The following is a 17446-nucleotide window of genomic DNA, read 5'->3' as shown; positions in this document are numbered from 1 at the left end:
TATTAGCTCAACCAGTTTCAGAAGGCAGTCTAAGCAAATGAAGAAGATTGGAGGTAAGAACCAATAGTTAAAATCTGGTTCAAAGTAGTCTTTGGAGGCCTTTAAACAGGAATGATCATTGAAGAAGTACCATTTGAGAAATGTGACATGTACCTGAATGAAGATGGCTTTAAATGATGACAATTTTCACCTCACTGAGTATAATTGGCAGATATTTCTTTCCTGGAAATCTTATTTTTATGTTTATTCTTGGTTCCTGATATCTGATTAAGAGCAGTGGAATCAACCAATCTTAAGTTGTGGGAAGGACTGTTTAGCACTATGCTGGTGTGCAATTTGTTATCTGGGCCCTGTTTGCCACACCAGTGACAGAAACACAGCTTGCTCTGCTGTTCGCAGTAGTCTAGTCCATTTTGACAAAGGATAGAGCCTGTAATGAACTCAAAAAAGGAATGAAATTTGTGTTTTTATGGTAAAATAAATGCCTGTTTATCTTTTCCAGCCAAAAAGACTCTTTCCTAAAAACCTTTTAATTTGATTCAACTCTGAAAAATTAGCCCATTTCCTTGTTCTCCCTGGAAGATGGTATTTTTATTTAATATGTAGGCACTTTGATATCTCAACTAAGTCCTTATATCCTGTGTCCCAGCAAGCAATACAGTAGAGTTCCAACGGATTATGGGGCTGCTCTTCTCTTTCTCATCTACTGCAGGACCCATTGTCAGCTCCTCCAAACAGCTCTCGTCCGCAAAATTCATGGATACCAGGAAGATCCCACAGATAAAAATTCAGTATAGAATGCAAATATGTGAGCTGAAGGGAACCAATCAAAGTGGATTTGGCATTAAAATCCCCATAAAGGAAAAAACCCTATCTCTTGACATTTACTTTGTGGTTGGAAATTATTCCTTAAAATCAATCAAACAACAACAGTAACTACTTGATGGTGCTTGAACTAAATGAAAACATCATTGGCTCTGCTCAAATTTTGTAATTACCTCAACTCTCTCAGGACAAATTAATTTTAATTTATGTGTGTCTGTGTGTATGTGCATGTACAACTATAAGTTTCACAAAGCACCTGCCAATAAACGAGTGGCATGAAAAGCATCACAAAGCCAAAGAATACTAGAAACTTTATTAAAATTTGGAAAAGACTGGACTCGACAATGGGCAAAACTTTTGTCTTACTTTTTAAACAAAATGCCACTCTATCCACATAATACCCAGTTCTCACGCTATCACCTCACACTTAACAGAGGACAACTTCAATATGAAATAGAGCAAATCAAGATGCAGATCATTCTGGCTCTCTTTAAAGATCGCTGCGAGCACAGGACTTTAGGGTCAATGCCTGGTCGGGAAGGAGGAGTCTCCTCAGGCTCAGACATCAGGCCACAGCGGGTGGCCCTGCTGCGTCCCTGGCCACTCTTCAATCCCTCTGAAATAGAGTTATCCTGGAGAGTGACAGATTACCGGCCCTAGAGGCTACAGCCCAATGCTGCCTCCAACAGACAGCCGGGACTGCGCAGAAGGACGCCACAGCACCTAAGCTGTGACCCAGAGAAGCTACTCTAGGGAAAAGGAGTGGCCACATTTCAACTGGATCAATATTTGGTCTTTGTTTTCAAAGGTTCCCTGAGGCTACAACAGTTTTACCCATCTTTACTTTTGTGTGGGCTTTGGAAGATTAAAAAGCGTGGCCATTTCCTACAAATTGGCTTAAAATGATAGGCAGTTTCAAACCATCTCAGCTGACATCCGTTGAATAAATATTTCCCTGATAAGAAACTATTGCCTTGGCATTCCAAACCGTGAGTGGGGTTCACTTTAAAATTGAATCCCTTTTAAGGAATACAGTCTCTGTTCTTGGCTCCATTTACCCTAACATAAAAATGATAGAAAAATATTAGTAGAAGTATGTTACTTTCTCCAATCGTGTGTTTTGGGTGTCTGAAGTATGAAGTGTTCTGATATCTGATACATTATAATGATTATTTATAAGGAGAACAGGATCTGGCTCCCGGGTACAAGTAGCACATACAAAATTAGTTGACTTTATCAGTTATTTGCATTAGAATCAACAGCTCTCCCAGATGGCCCTCCTTCCCAGTCTGGTTACCTGGCCTGTTACTTTACAGACGATGTCAACATCAGCATCTCCATGTTAATATCCTGCCTTCAACATATAAAATGTAACAAGGTGGTCTTTTTTAATTCTTACTGCTCTGAAGCAATCCATGCACTTGTGTCTCAGCTAAAACTGTCTCCCAAAACACCCATCTAAAGAATCTTCTTCCCACTTAGATCCTAATATGTTAAAAAACAAAAAAATCAAAACTTTGCAACAAATATTTATCTGAGTTCCACTATGTGAATCACTGAGGCATGACACCATACATTATTCATCGATCGCATGCAACTTGGGAAGACAAAGACACGATTTGTCACAAAGACAAATTGTGAATTTTATTTAGGAAAGAAAAGCGATATGTACCTAAATAAATATTTAGGACATAAAAAATACCTCGTAAAATGTTCCTTTGTATGCCGATTTCTCTCCTAATTTTAACCCAGTAAAGTTGATTTACTGAGTAAAGAACAAAGCAGCTTGCCACTTTCCTCCCACCCAATGGATAAATAAGCGTAGAGACAATTACTTTGTGGTTTTCAAGTTTTGTACATTTTGGCAAATGGATCACAGAAAACCCTTATTTACACCATTTCCATTATCTAGTTAGCTAGTGCCAGGTCTTTTCAGGAAAAGAAATGTTGAGAAAGAAGTCATACATAGAAAATGGGCACTGCCAGGGAGAATATTTGGCTATCTGACTATTAAATTGCATTTCACGTGAACTTAAAAAAAAAAAAAAAAAAGAAGGGAGGGAGGGAGGGAAGGAAAAAAAAAGAGAGAGAAGAAAAACATGTCCGGTATTTTTGCGGTAGACATCTTTGTCACAGACATTTTCACCGCATAACTAATTGGCCATTTTGCCAGTCAGTGAAAGATAAAAAAATAACTGGTTGTCAGTTCAATTTGATAGTTTCATTTCATCAAACTGGTTGACATTTTGGTTCCATTTGTCCATTGATTATGTACTCCCATTTTCATATTATATAAATCCTAGCCCTCACAATGGTCTATATGGTGGCTCAGAGGTTTGAGCCCACATTTCCCAGAGAACTTTGGAACATCAGTCAACAAACACACCATGATATGCCCTTCTACAGTGTAGAAGGGTTTCACAACACAATACAAAGCACAGTTACAATTATGCATCTTAGTATTTGGGAACTGATACCTCCCTTCATGAAGAAAATTTTAGCCAAAAAAGAAAAAGTGCAATGCCGAATGAGGGGACAAATCAACAAAAAAAAAAAAAAAAGAAAGAAAGAAAGAAAGAAAAGTATGATACTATGATGAAAGACTGAAAACAAGAGCTTATGTATGTACAATCCACAAAATGAAATCAGTCATCTGCCCAGGATTGCCATGAGTCTACACTATACATTTTGAATGTCTTCAAACACCTCACAGCAAAGTCTTGTTATTAATTTCTCACATTTCATCATGTCCTTTTTAATGAATGTCCCTCTTTTATTTTCCGTGATTTTACCTTTTACAGCAAAATTGCCGTACAGCCAATTAGTTATGCAGCAAAAACGTCTGCGGCAAAAATGCCTGTGGCCCAGATGCTTATGGTACAACTCCTTGCAACCGAAATAAACACCTTTGAATGAAATAAGCCACTTCCAATATGTCAGACAAACATAATGCATTTTGTTCACACCTTTTCTTGTAACAGGTTTCTTTCAAAGGTAAGGTATATTTTTACACGAGCGATTCTTTTTAAGATCAGTAAATGCTGAGTTAAAAAAAAAAAATCTGCAAAGTACCTAATTCACATATGGACATTTTAGGAGGGGATGGAGTTGGTTAGACTCAGAAGACATTCAGCATTTTCTAAGTGCATACCAGTTCATCACTTTCCTCAGGAGGAAAGGTGAAAGCTGGCTTGCATTTTCCCTTGCTGTAAACATTGGTGTATTCATTTTCTGAACATAAAATAATAATGATTTATAATAGCATCCCCTCCTGGTGTAGAATCTACTGGCTAGAATCATGTTACTAATGGAATTTAAGCTCTTTTCACTTATTATTCATAGTAATACTCAGGTTCAGCTCCAGGCAAAATTGTTAAGTAGGCAAAACTTATCTTTGGTGCCTTCCTCTTCAGTAGAAATTTCCCCCAGTGAAGAAAGCTGGACCCATACTTACTAAAGTGTTTATAACTAATGCAGCAAAATATTCAAGATTACTTCCTCTGGGAATATTTGTACACTAATAAGGGATTTTTAACATTCTGGGAAAACAAAGTGACTGTAAGTTTGAGGTGTTAAGTCCTAATGGCCAGCGAGAAGTATTTGGTCCAAAAGAGCTCCTTGGAAACACCTTTCATTGTCCACCATGCTTTCCTGTCAATATGGAGGCTGACTCTTGTAAAAATAGCAAAGCCCTCAATTTCAAACATAAATCTAGCTATTACTTACAGGTACATTCAACATTGTAGAATAGCGCTTTGCAAAATGTTATGCAATCTGGGGGCACCTGGGTGGCTCAGTTAGTTAAGCATCTGACTCTTGATTTTGGCTCAGGTCATGATCTCAGGGTCATGGGATAGAACCCCACGTCGAGCTCCACACTCAGTGAGGAATCTGCTTGAGGACTCTCTCTCTCCCTCTGCCCCCGCTCACACTCCCTCTTTCTCTAAAATAAATAAATAAATATTTTTAAAAATGTTACGCCGTCTGGTTATGAATGTGCATTCCTATTCTCTATGCTTTTTCAAAGTACAGAAAACAAAGCAATTACCATATTTTGTTCTTTATTTATCTTAAAGGAAACTTCCATGAACTCAGGAAGAGAAAAAACTGTAGACTACAAACAATCTCCCTGGCCTCTTACTTACCTATCTACAGATATCTCATTGATTGAGAAAGAGCAATACAATTTCCACAGACCTGATTGCCAAGTCAACTTTCCACTTTCAGAATCACTCCTGGAGAAAGAAGACAGTAGAATGGAATAAACTGGGACTGAGAAGGAGAGTTCCAAGTTCAAATCATGGAACCAGCACTGTGAGATCTTGAGCACATCACATCTTCCTGGGCTTTAGATTCTCTTCTAGATGAAGGACTAGCTTTCAAAAATTCCTGCCAGCACTGGAAAGCATCTGGAGTTTAAGAACACAGTAATGGACAAACATGAACAAGAGTCCACTTGAAACCCCAACGTGGACTTACAAAGTGTGACTTTAGGTTTTTGAATCACTTGAAATAATGAATGGCATTCTTACTTCCTCATCCACATGTTCACCTTGCACCTAATACAGCCTTCCAATTATGATTCATTCAGAAGGGGAAAAAAAACTCTTTCTTCCTGATTTCGTGAAAGGCTCATCTTAAATGTAATTCAGGTCAAAGTTTCCTTTTCTGTGTCGGGTAAAATTACATAACTAACTCAGAAATAGGATTATAGAAGGGTCAGATAATAGCATTTCCAATAATTAATGAGTCTGGTTGTCTTGGTCTACACAGTGAACATGTCATACAGATCTGTATTTATTCTCTAGTCAAATATAGGCCAAAATGAGACAGATAGATAGCTGAATACCAATTTTGGTTTGTACATCAGAGTGGGGGGGGGGAAAGCCCTGCCAACAGCACTGCTTTGCCTTATTTCCATGAATTGCTTAATAACACTTAAGTGGCTTTTGAGAAATTGGATTTTCCCCACTTCTTCTTGGGCAGGAACCAGAAACAGGAAGAGCTCTAAATACAGTTAACAGGACCCTTTCCTCCAGACTATTTCCTGAAGCTGAATACAGATCATAGGCCATATTGGTCCCTTTATTGTCATTTAACATCATCTTCAGATGAACACTTTTTAATAATAGACTACTCTTTGAGTCTCTGATTTAAGTAGTGACTATTGATTGACTAGTTAGAACTTCCGTGCTTTATGAATTGTTCTCTAGAGGTGATGAAATGAGGAAATCAATGCTTTTATTTGCGTTTATAGTCAGGCTACAGAGTGAATTGGATTTTCAAACCAAAGGATATTTTAGAATGCCATTAGTTAAGGAATACAATTTTTTAAAAAGCTAATTATATCGAAGTAAATGTTGTTCAAAATATCCCTAAATGTTCTGAAATGGGTGATTAATGTGAAGAAAGCCAACCCTCAACCACTTAGATATAACTTTCTTTAAGACAGAAATTGTCATATTCATCATTTTCCCCTTGCTACTTAACATTTGCAAAGCAAAAACATCTGATGAGTAAGAGCATGGGCTTGGAGCCATATAGAACTAGTTTGGTCCTGGCTCTGTGGTCTTAGGCAGGTGGCTTAGTTTATCTAAATCTTAGTTCCTCATTATATCAGATGGAATAATAACAGTTCTTCTTCCTAGGACTGTAAGGAAGCTTAAATAAGGTAATGTACAACACGATGTCTGGCTTACAAAAAGCAACATCTCTTCCATTTGGACCTTTGGTGTTCATTAATGGTATATGTTCCTCCAACTAGATTCACCTGAGCCCTTTATACTCATCCCATAAAACCAACACTTCTCAGCTGATCATGACCATCAATGCCCTAGGTTTAAACCCTACTTTGATGTGAACTTCTTTTGTGCTTAAATCCTAACCATGCTCAGCTTTAATTCCCTGCAGGCTCACTCCATCCCTATTGGCTGCCCTGGGATCCACTTCTACGTTTGACTTTCTGGCTCACAATCCTCCCTTCAGTTCCTCCAATACAGCCAGTGACAATTCCTCAGTTCTTCAACATTCTTAACCCTAGAAATATTTGTTCACACTCCACTATGCAGATTAGGACCGCATCAATACTCTGAACCCATTTCTCCCATTTCTTCAAGTCTCTGATTATGAAATTCCTATATCTTCCTGTCCTTCCATATACCTCATTCCTTTAGTTACACTAAATTGACTTTTACTCATGAATACTGGTATCTAGATTCCTCCCTTTTCTTCCTGGCCATTCGCTCCTGCTATCCTCCCTTACCTCCTTCTCCTCTTCCCTCTCCCATCATTTCAATGAATTTCTTTGCAGAATCTTCAACTCACTTATTTGTCCTTCTATCTTCTCATGTTGTGAATTCCTAAGTTTAGACAAACCCCCATAACCCTGTTTTTTTTTTTTCTTTTCAGATCAGAGGAATCTACTGAGTGAAGCATTGAAAACACATATGATTTCCCTTTATTTGGCACTCTGCTTTGTTTGGCAATGTTTTTATTTATCTTTAATTTATTTCTTATCACCTTTCCCAAAGTTCCCATTCACGACCCTTCTGTTGTCCTCAAACCCTACTCTGGTCCTGACGTTTGTAGAAATACTTGGGCCTCTCCTTAACACACATGCACGCACACACACACACACACACATACACACGCACACACAAGAACACACACACATTTCTTTAATGTTTCTTATTTCAAAAGAAGTATTTCTTCTTTGCAAAACCAACTCCATCTCTCACGACCCTAACCAATCCTTTCTGCTTGTTGTTGGTTCTATCTAAATTCATTATTTTCTTTCCATTTTCTATAATTTTTTTCTCTTGCCAGAATCAGTTTCCTTACTTTTTGCAAAATATGGTCATATCTGCCTGTTACACATAGCTTTTCAAAAGTTTAACAAATTATCTCATTTGACTACTTTATTTATCTGCCATCATCAACATCTACCAATTACTCATTCTTCTACTCTTCCTAAAACTGCCTACGCCTACCATTCCCAAATCACCTTCTGTCTCAGAGATAATCAATGAGCCATGAGTTCTCCAATGTCCAACTCCCATCACCTTGATTTCTCTGCAGCATTTAAAAATATATATCCTTCCTCCATGAAACATTCTCTGCCCCTTGCTTCCAAGGTGCTTCTTTTTTCTCCACATTCTTCTCTGCCCCCATTTAGTTGATTTTTATTTTTTGGCTGTCTCCCAAAATTTTATTCTTGCTCCTCTTATCTTTCTTATTTCTCTCCTTTGGCCATTTTATCTACTTCTGTCAGATCTTTGAGGGTAAGCCCAAACACAAGCCCCTGACCATAAGGCATATCCACAGGGGTGTCCCCAAACCTTATTCACAACAAATCCAACAGCTTTATTCATATATCTATTTATTTGGAAAAGCTGGTAAGAAAGCCCAGATGTTTCTCCTTTGGTGCCAGTGAGAAGTTCAAACCCCCACACAAAAATCCTTTCCACTGTCCTACCTCTTAATCGCCATAAAAACTTCAGGCCAGGTTCACATGACCTTTAGAGCTGCCCTGCTCTCCCTCATAGCGCCTCATTACGTGAGTAATGGAATTTCTTATACCTCTTGGTGTGTGTGTGTCAGTATCCATATTGACATCAAAACCAAATTTTGGGGGAAGGTCCATCCTGGTCCTGCAGAGTGGTCACATTTACTTTATTAACCTTCTATGTCTCATTACAAATGTGTAATTACTCGGCCCACCCCCAAGTATTGCCTCATTAAATCCATCCAACATTCTCCATGAAGCTCAGATACATTTTCTTCTCACTTACAATATTTCACTTTTGTCTATTGCCTCCCAAATAAAATTTCTGATCAAGAATTCAAAACTTTCCATGACTAAATTCCAACCAAAAGATCTATATTTTCTATTCTCCTTCAGGTATCCTAAAATTCCACTAAATTATACCATCTACCTTTCCTCAACAATGCCTGCATTTCCTAGAGTTGGCACTTGGTTTTCATTCTGTTCCTTTAGATTAGATTGTCTTTGTCCCCTTGCTTCCTGTCCAAATCCTACCTGGATAGATTAGCTAGGACATTTTTTAGTTGCAAGAGACGTGGAATCCATCCCAGACGGGCAAAATGATAACATAATTTATTGGCTCAGATGACTTTAAAAATCCAGGAGGATTTCAGGCTTTGGATGAGGCTTGATGTCGAGGCTCATACAATACCCTTAGGACCCAGTTTGGTCCCTCCAACTCCAAGTTCTGTAACAATTCCAGCCTTACGACTGCAATATTCAGACCAATAAGAAGGTGGATGGTCTTTTCCCCAAGTTCCTGAAAAACTCTTGAATTCATTCTGATTGGATCATCATAGGTGACATGTTATCCTGGAGCCAATAACAGCTAAGAGGAAGCAAAGTACTGAATGGCTCTAGCTGGGGTTACATGTTCCATCTGTGGAACAGGAGGCAGAAGGCCACCCGGAACACAAGGCCCAAAAGAAGAAAAAAGCTGGATTCCCACAAGAATTCAGAGATGTTACAGGAACAAAGGGAAATGGATGCTGGGAAGGAAAACGATAAATGTCCACTAGATTATCTGTCGTGACCCAGCTCACACACAAGGGAAAAAAAATCCAACTATGTAGGATGATGGATATTAACTAGACTTATTATGATGATTATTTTGCAATATATGCATGTATCAAATCATTATGTTGTACACCTGAAACTAATATAATATATAACTAATATAATGTTAGGTATTATATATATTTCTAATTTTCTAATTATACCTCAATAAAAAAAGACACAGCTCAAATTTCACTTCCTTAATGTATAATTAAATTCATCAATATTGAAAATAATTTCTTTCTCCTCTAAACTCTCATCATATCTTGTACCTACCTTTCTGATAATATTTGATAAACTGTGTTTTGTAGAGTATCATTTCTACAAACTCCCAGGGCAGAGACCACCTTATACTATTCTTTGTATTTGCCTCTTAGTGTCCCATTAAAAATAGTGTTTCATAATGAAAGTATTAAAATCAATCATAATTTTCATTATACTAATGGTTATTCCATTTTCATCCTATCATTTTTATTAGTCATTCAACTTTTTCATTAGCCACTCCCTCTGAGAAAAGAATAAATAATGACTTGCAAAAGCTTGAATGGCTAGATTAAAGTGCAGGTGAGTTTATAATATTCTCACCTTTGGGTATATATCAAACTAGAAGTGGTTTTCTTTCTCTTTTTCTCACTGTATTCTCTGAAGGAAAATGGAGTCATTTTAATGTTCATGTTCATCAATGAAGGAATACTGCTATAGATTTACAAATAACAGTAACTGCAAATACACTCTTAAAAACTCTCTTGGTCATCCTCTGATCTTAATGGAAGTGAGAAGCAGGAGAATGTTAACAAGAAATTAGCTGTATAGTATTTCCAGGGGGCAAAATTTCTTCCTGGGAACAAAATCTCTCCAACACTCCAAAGTCTACTGAGTGTAGGGCAGACCAGGGAGAGAAGTAGGGAAAGATGGCATCAGGGGAAGGCTGAGGGAGCGCCAAGGAACTGAGGCTGGATGTGCTGTCTTCCAATTCACTGCTGTTCCTCTTTCCACTGGGGGAAGACATGTCCCAAATGGTTGGGCCAGCAAGAACTGAAGTGGGAAAGAATGAAGGGTGTGTGGAAGAGAGATGACCAAAAGAAATAAGTGTGTGTAACTAAAGGTTATCTTCTTTAATTATCATTACAATTAAAGGTATGAAACATGCCAAATTAAACTATAAAACATCCAAAAGATCTAGGAAATCATTGGTGTATCTCCCCATCCAATGCTAAAATAGCCAATAAACCTTTATACTTCTCTGTAAAATAAACATCATTACTATACTCATTAACAGGATCTTTTAAGTGGCTGGTTTTAGCTCTCGAGGTAAGTATTTAATCACAAAGGTGTATTTCCCATTCCATCTTGCCTTGTAATAAGTTGATCAGAGTAATACTGCTTAAAAGTGTGTTCGAATTACCCATTTGACACACTAACACATTTTGTAATTTTCATTACAAACATTTTGAATGACTTTTCTCCACAACCAAAAACTCCACATATTGTATTTTACAGGTCCTTCCCTTACATCTACTAGCCCAGGAGCCACTTCTAAACCACCTGAGCAAGAACAGACTAATCAAAACCTTTAAACAGTTACTGTTTCAGGTAACAACCTGTGTCCACTTACGTTATCACAACAGATCCTCCAGATCCCTGATGACATTTGTTATTCTTTGAATTACTGGGAGTATAAGACAGCATTCTGTTAATATTTTCTATGAACTATTTTGGTCTCATAAGTGTTACCAGTTTAAATGACTAAGTAAGTTCCAGCGAGGCGAGAAGAGTTTTAGGGGCAGTTTTGTGGTGTTATTTTTTTTAATTATTTATAAGGCTAGTAAAATCTATGCTCAATGTTCTGATTTCAATCAGAAATACAAGTTTCCTCTCATCACTGCATGTCAGTATTTCTTAGTACAGTCAGCTTTACAGAATTTCATTCCATTTAAAATAATCTTATCTTACAAGTAAAAGTGACAGGTCTGAGTGAAATAAAGACATTTCCTTCAGTAGAAGCAGTGATTATTTCCATTTTTCATTAAAGTAACCCATTCAGTAATAAGGATCAGAGGAAATAATTTAAATTATAAAATAAAATTGCCATTAAAGCAGAAATGAGCTAACAAAAGGAAATATATAAATAAGATGAATACTTCTGAAAATTAAAAAAACAAGCAATGATAAACATTAATAACAAACACTTTGCATTTCTAAAATACCTTATATCTAGAAACCTTAAGGATCAAAGGCAAATGAACAAATATTTATAATACGTAGGAAGAAAGGCGAAAGAAGATAGCATTCCCTCCAACCTTTAGCAAAGGGAAATACAATCAAAAAGGAAAACAAAAACTCAAGGAGTTTTTTTTTGGTTTTTTTTTTTGCTGCTGCACTCTTCAAACTTGAACATTTTTCTGAGAAGTGAGTTTTCTTTGAAGATATTTTTCTCTCAGTGGGTTTTCTATACCCCACCAGCTCCCTTGGATCTCAGAATAAGATAGGCTTCGTGTGTTGGGGCCAAGATGGAAATGTGTGTGTATTTTGGAAGAAATACACTCTTTTTTGCTTTGTGTCATTTTTCCTCTTGCTATGGTGTTTCTGAGTGGAGGGCAAAGACAGAATGGGAAGGCAGGAACTAAAATCTCTCCAGGCTAGCTATGAGTTCTGTGGAAACCTCCCATGAGTGACTTAGGCCCATGCCAAGCTTATCTGAAAATGGACAGCAGATCTAGAAACTACAGCATTGATTGGCTGTGCCAGGTGGTAGCTCTATATTAACCCAGTCTTCTGGTGGCATTTTCTCTACATATGCCAAGACGTACCTTTACCCCCAGAATAAACTGTGGCTGTACTTTTTCCCACAAACTAGAAATTCTGGAAAGATCTTAATCCCAGTTTAATTTAAAAACAAAACAAAAGAGGAATCTCTTTGTTTGTTTGTTTAATCTCAAAATCCTTACTCAAGATGGTAGAAATTTTATCTATTCTTCTGGGTATCTACACTTTTAAGGGAAAAAAATGTTAAAGAAAACAGTTCCCAAAACAAAAATAAATGCTGACTTTTGAGCATTCCCACCATATATGGCACGTGCTCCTTCACCATCATAAAGCACTGCCTCAGCCGAGCAAGCTAGAGCTGCCGCTGAGAGGCTCTGTCAGGCTTGAGGGTCAGATTTCTCACAGGCGAGCTTGGGAAAGTCACTTCCCTTCTCTAGGCTTCAAGTTCCTCAACTGTAAAGTGGAAATTAAATTAGATAATGTGGCCTGACACATAGTCAGTGCTCCGCAACTGTTCTGTATTATCAGTCCTAGCCAGCGACCATTTAAGAAAAATGGGGAACACCAGACGTGACCCAGGCCCTGCGGGAGCCGAGATGCGGGTTCCAGCTCCTGGAGTCGGAGGGGGCCTGGCGCGCCCAGCCCCCAGCCCACCGCGACCATGCTGTCCCGCGGCTGAAAGAACACCTGGCCAAGCCGAACGAACGCAAGGAGCTGCAGGAGAAGAGGAAGCGAGAGGCCATCGCTGCAGCGACCTGCCTGACAGAAGCTTTGGTGGATCACCTCAATGTGGGTGTGGCCAGGGCCTACCTGAACCAGAGAAAGCTGGACCATGAGGTGATGACCCTACAGGTCCAGGCCACCCAGTTGGCCAAGCAAACAGGCCAGTGGATCGGGAGGGTGGAGAACTTCAATCAGGCACTCAAGGAAATCGGGGATGTGGGGAACTGGGCTCGGAGCGTTGAGCTGGACATGCACACCATTGCCGCCGCACGGGACTATGTATCCAAAGGGCACCTGCAGTCTGCCCCCTCCTGGCCTCCCTTCCCTTCCCTCTACCCCGCCCCCCCACCTCCCCCTGGGGGAAGCTGACAGGCCAAGAATAAAACACAAGCCTCCAAAAAAAAAAAAAAAGAAAAAGAAAAGAAAAATGGGGAACACTGTATGTTAACTATACTGGAATTAAAATATAAAACTTAATCTAAAAAAGAAAGAAAAAAAGAAAAATGGAGGAAAGAGGGACATATTAGTAATAAAGAGGCAAGTCTGTCTTAGAAACAGTTTTTAGCTCACAACAAATTTAAATTTTATAATGAAGAGTTGTTATCCCTCAGCTCAAAGGGGAACCAAATGTAATCATTCTACTGCAGTATTAAGTAAAAGGGGGCGTGATAACAAGCATAGGTTCAAATGCTTTCTTGACCCCATTATGAATTCCCCCAGATTCTCAAAAACCTATGAGTCTTCTGCACAGCAAAAGAAACAGTCAACAAAAGGAAAAGGCAATCTACAGAATGGGAGAAAATATTTACAAATCATATATCTGATAAGGGGTCAATATCCAAAATGTATAAAGAACTCATACAACTCAATTTCCAAAATAGAAAAAAAATGAAAAAGAAAATCCAATTAAAAATGGCAGAGGAACTGAATAAACATTTTTCTGAAGACATACAAACAGTCAGTGGGTACATGAAAAGGTGCTTAACATCATTAACCATCAGGAAAAGGCAAATCAAAACCACAATGAGAGATCACCTCACACACGTTAGAATGACTGTCAAAAAAAAAAACAAGAGATAACAAGTGTTGGTGAGGATGTGGAGAAAAGGGAACCTCGTGTGCTATTGGTGGGAATGCAAATTGGTACGGCCATACAGAAAGTGGTATGGATGTTCTTCAAAAAATTAAAAATAGAACTAACATATACTCCAGCAATCCCACTTCTGGGTATACATCCAAAGAGAGTGAAAATAGGATCTCAGAGAGACATCTGCACCCCCATGTTCATTGCAGTTTTATTTATAACAGTCAAGATATGGAAACAACGTGTCTACCAACAGATGAATAAATAAAGAAGATATTGTATATACGTATATCTATCTATCTATACACACACACACACACACACACACACACACACACCATATAATGGAATATTATCCAGTGATTAAAGAAGGAAATCCTGCCATTTGCAACAACATGGATGGACCTTGCGGGCATTAGGCTAAGTGCATGAAGGCAGATAAAGAAAGATAAATACTGTGATATAACTTATAAGTAGGATATAAAAAAGCCAAACTCACAGAAACAGGGAGTCAGCTGGTGATTACCAGGAGTTGGGGCAATGGTGGGGCGAGTGGAGAGAGATGAGTCAAAAAGGACACACTTCTAGTTAGAAGATGAGTAAGTCCCGGCGATCTGAGGTACAGCATGGTGACTACAGTTAATAATAACACAGCAAGTCACACAGACAAAGGTAAATACCAGACGATTTCACTTTTATGTGGAATCTAAAAAACAAAAATGAACAAACAAACAAAGCAGAAACAGACCCATAAATACAGAGAACAAAATTGATGGAAGGGGGTAGGAGGATGGGCAAAATGAGTAAAGGGAAGTGGGAAGTACAGACTTCCAGTTGCGGAATGACGAAGGCACGGGGGTGAAAGGTACAGCATGGGGAATATAGTCAGTGGTGTTGTGAGAGCGTCATATGATGATAGATGGTGGCTACCCTTGTGCTGAGCATAGCAGCGAGTTGTCCAATCACTGTGTTGTACACCTGAAACTAATGTAACGTTGTGTGTTGAAGCTACTTCAACCACAACAACAAAAGTACTGTATGTACATTTGAAAATTGAGTAGATCTGCAATGTTCTCAACACACAAAAGAAATGGCAATTATGTGATGTGAAGGTGTTAGATAATGCTATGGTGGTGATCATTTTACAATATGTAAGTGTATTAATGTATACCTTAAACCTACACAGTGTTATATGTCAATTATATATCAATAAAGCTGGGAGGGGGGAGCCCCGTGAGTCATTCCCCCAGATTCCGCTAATGGCCGTGGAAAGCTGTGGACAGGAGTGACATTATGTCTTCTGGACAGGAACGATACCCTAAGAGACACCCACTGAGAAAAGCTTGAGGATTGCAGGCATTCCGCTCATGTCTCTCATACATCTCTGCAGCCTTGGGCATGTCACGTAAATTTTTAAACAAGCCTCTGCTTCATCATCTATAAAATGGTGATTTTAGCAGGATCTCCTTCATTGGTTATTTCAAAGGGTAATGTAAACTCCAATGCTTGGCAAATAGTGGGCTTTCAATAAGTATCAGATGCTGTTTATTAATATTATTCCTTCCCTCCTAAATTTAAAAAGTTAGACAGACTTAAAAAATATTTTCCTACTGAGGTCATTTCAAAGATGCTGCTCTTGGCCCCAAGCCTCTCCATTCCTGGACCTACCACAGCACAAGCTCTATGGTAGAATGGCCAGGTTAGTACCACTTTCAAGTGAGAGATCAGTTGCCTTCTCTGAAATCTGAACAAGGAGTGAGCTCCTGGCTTTTGGTTATAAAAACAGGGGTGCCTGGGTGGCTCAGTTGGGTAAGCCACTGACTCTTAGCTTCAGCTTGGGGTCGTGAGATCGAACCCTGCATGGGCTCAGGCTCAGTGAGGAGTCTGAGATTCTCTCTCCCTCTCCCTCTGCCCCTCCCACTCATGCTCTCTCTCTCTCTCTCAAATAAATAAATCAATCTTAAAAAAAAATGCACACACACACACACACACACACACAGTACTCGCCCTGTTCATTTTCATACCACTCTGACCCCTCCCACAGATCCTTTCCTTTCTTGCTTGCCCTGTAACAAGGATGTCCCACCGGCCGGTAATACCTGGAGCCACCATGACTTCAAAGTGAGGAGGAAAGTGCGGTCAGTAGTTGGCAGCTGCGTTATCTTTTAGCAGATGCCTAGAGTCCAGAGGCGATAATCATTTCAAACTAGCCAGGAGAGGGAGAGCGAGAGAACTATAATAATGTAGTCAGGTAGCGGTTTCCACCTTATCAGCCCCAGCAGATGCAAACCTGCGCCAACAAATACTACACCAGAGGGTAGGATAAAAGCAGAATTAGAAAACAACTACCTTCAGGAGATACCGGGCTCCCAAATTCGATATGCAATTGTAATATAGATAACATGGAAAACCAGATAATAAATACAACTTTTAATTCAAACATGACCTTCAAAGAGCTTTTCCCTTAGAAACACAAATGAAAGGCCCCCAGACCTTTGAAAGAGAAGATCCTGACAATAAGCATCTTCCCTTGCCCCCCCCCACCCCCTGAATGCAGGGCACAGGGACCACTCTTCTCAATAATGGCCTTGCAGCATGCTTTTATCACATTTTATCACATATTCAAAAGTTCTTTATCACATTGGAAAGATATGCTTCCTTTACCACAGTTTATCTCATTCCAAAGGTATCTTATCAATATTCACTGGGTGAGCCTGTGAGTATTTCTAAATGACAGCCCAGAACAGTATATGATAAAATGGGAACATTGCTGCCACTCTGATCAGCAGGCAAGATAAAGAGAATGTGGCCAGCCGGAAAAATCAGCTGGGCTTGGCTGAAGTGTCAGGATCATCTGTAATGTGGCAGGGAATGATGCATCACTGAGGCCGGAGACCCTCCTCAAAATGAAGAGGACCAAGCAGTACAAGGTCAGAATGGTCCAAGTTTCCTGGAGAAGTGGCTTCTGACTGCAGCCAAGTGGGTGCCACCTATTGTCCTTGAGAGGTGAGTGAGTCTCCGCATTAAACTCTTTCTCTCCTAATGCCATATTTTATGGGGACCGGAGTGTTTTATTTGAGCTGAACTACGGAGCACCAGCCTCTCAAGGATCATGCAGTCTCTTCCCACCATGACATTGAAACAGAAACTGTTTCTGCTCCTAACAGTTTGTAAATCACAGAGAAAATCCTGAAAGGATGGAGACCCCCCAGGGTCCTTGATATCTCAATCGCTCCCTCTTCTGGGCCCCATCTCTGGTTTTCATTCTGAAATGGAGCATTGGTGTCTCGTGTAGAAAGCTTTCCATGTTGATAAGAGGGATAAATATGCAGCTTGCTTTCTCAAACAAGCATTCAAACATTCAACTGCTTTACGAATTTCCAACAGTATTATCAAATATAATTTTTAAACAAAATCATGTGAATTGTCTGGTTAAGAGACAATTACAC

General features: G+C 39.1%; 1 pseudogene; it reads left to right on the top strand.

Moving 5' to 3' along the window:
* Positions 1-15406, top strand: part of LOC113922249 — a 30879-nt pseudogene extending 15473 nt beyond the window's left edge.
* Positions 15407-17446: the final 2040 nt, after the last annotated feature.

Source organism: Zalophus californianus, chromosome 9 (genome assembly GCF_009762305.2).
Source record: "Zalophus californianus isolate mZalCal1 chromosome 9, mZalCal1.pri.v2, whole genome shotgun sequence".
NCBI lineage: Eukaryota > Metazoa > Chordata > Mammalia > Carnivora > Otariidae > Zalophus > Zalophus californianus.
This window is presented reverse-complemented; position numbering and strand designations above follow the sequence as displayed.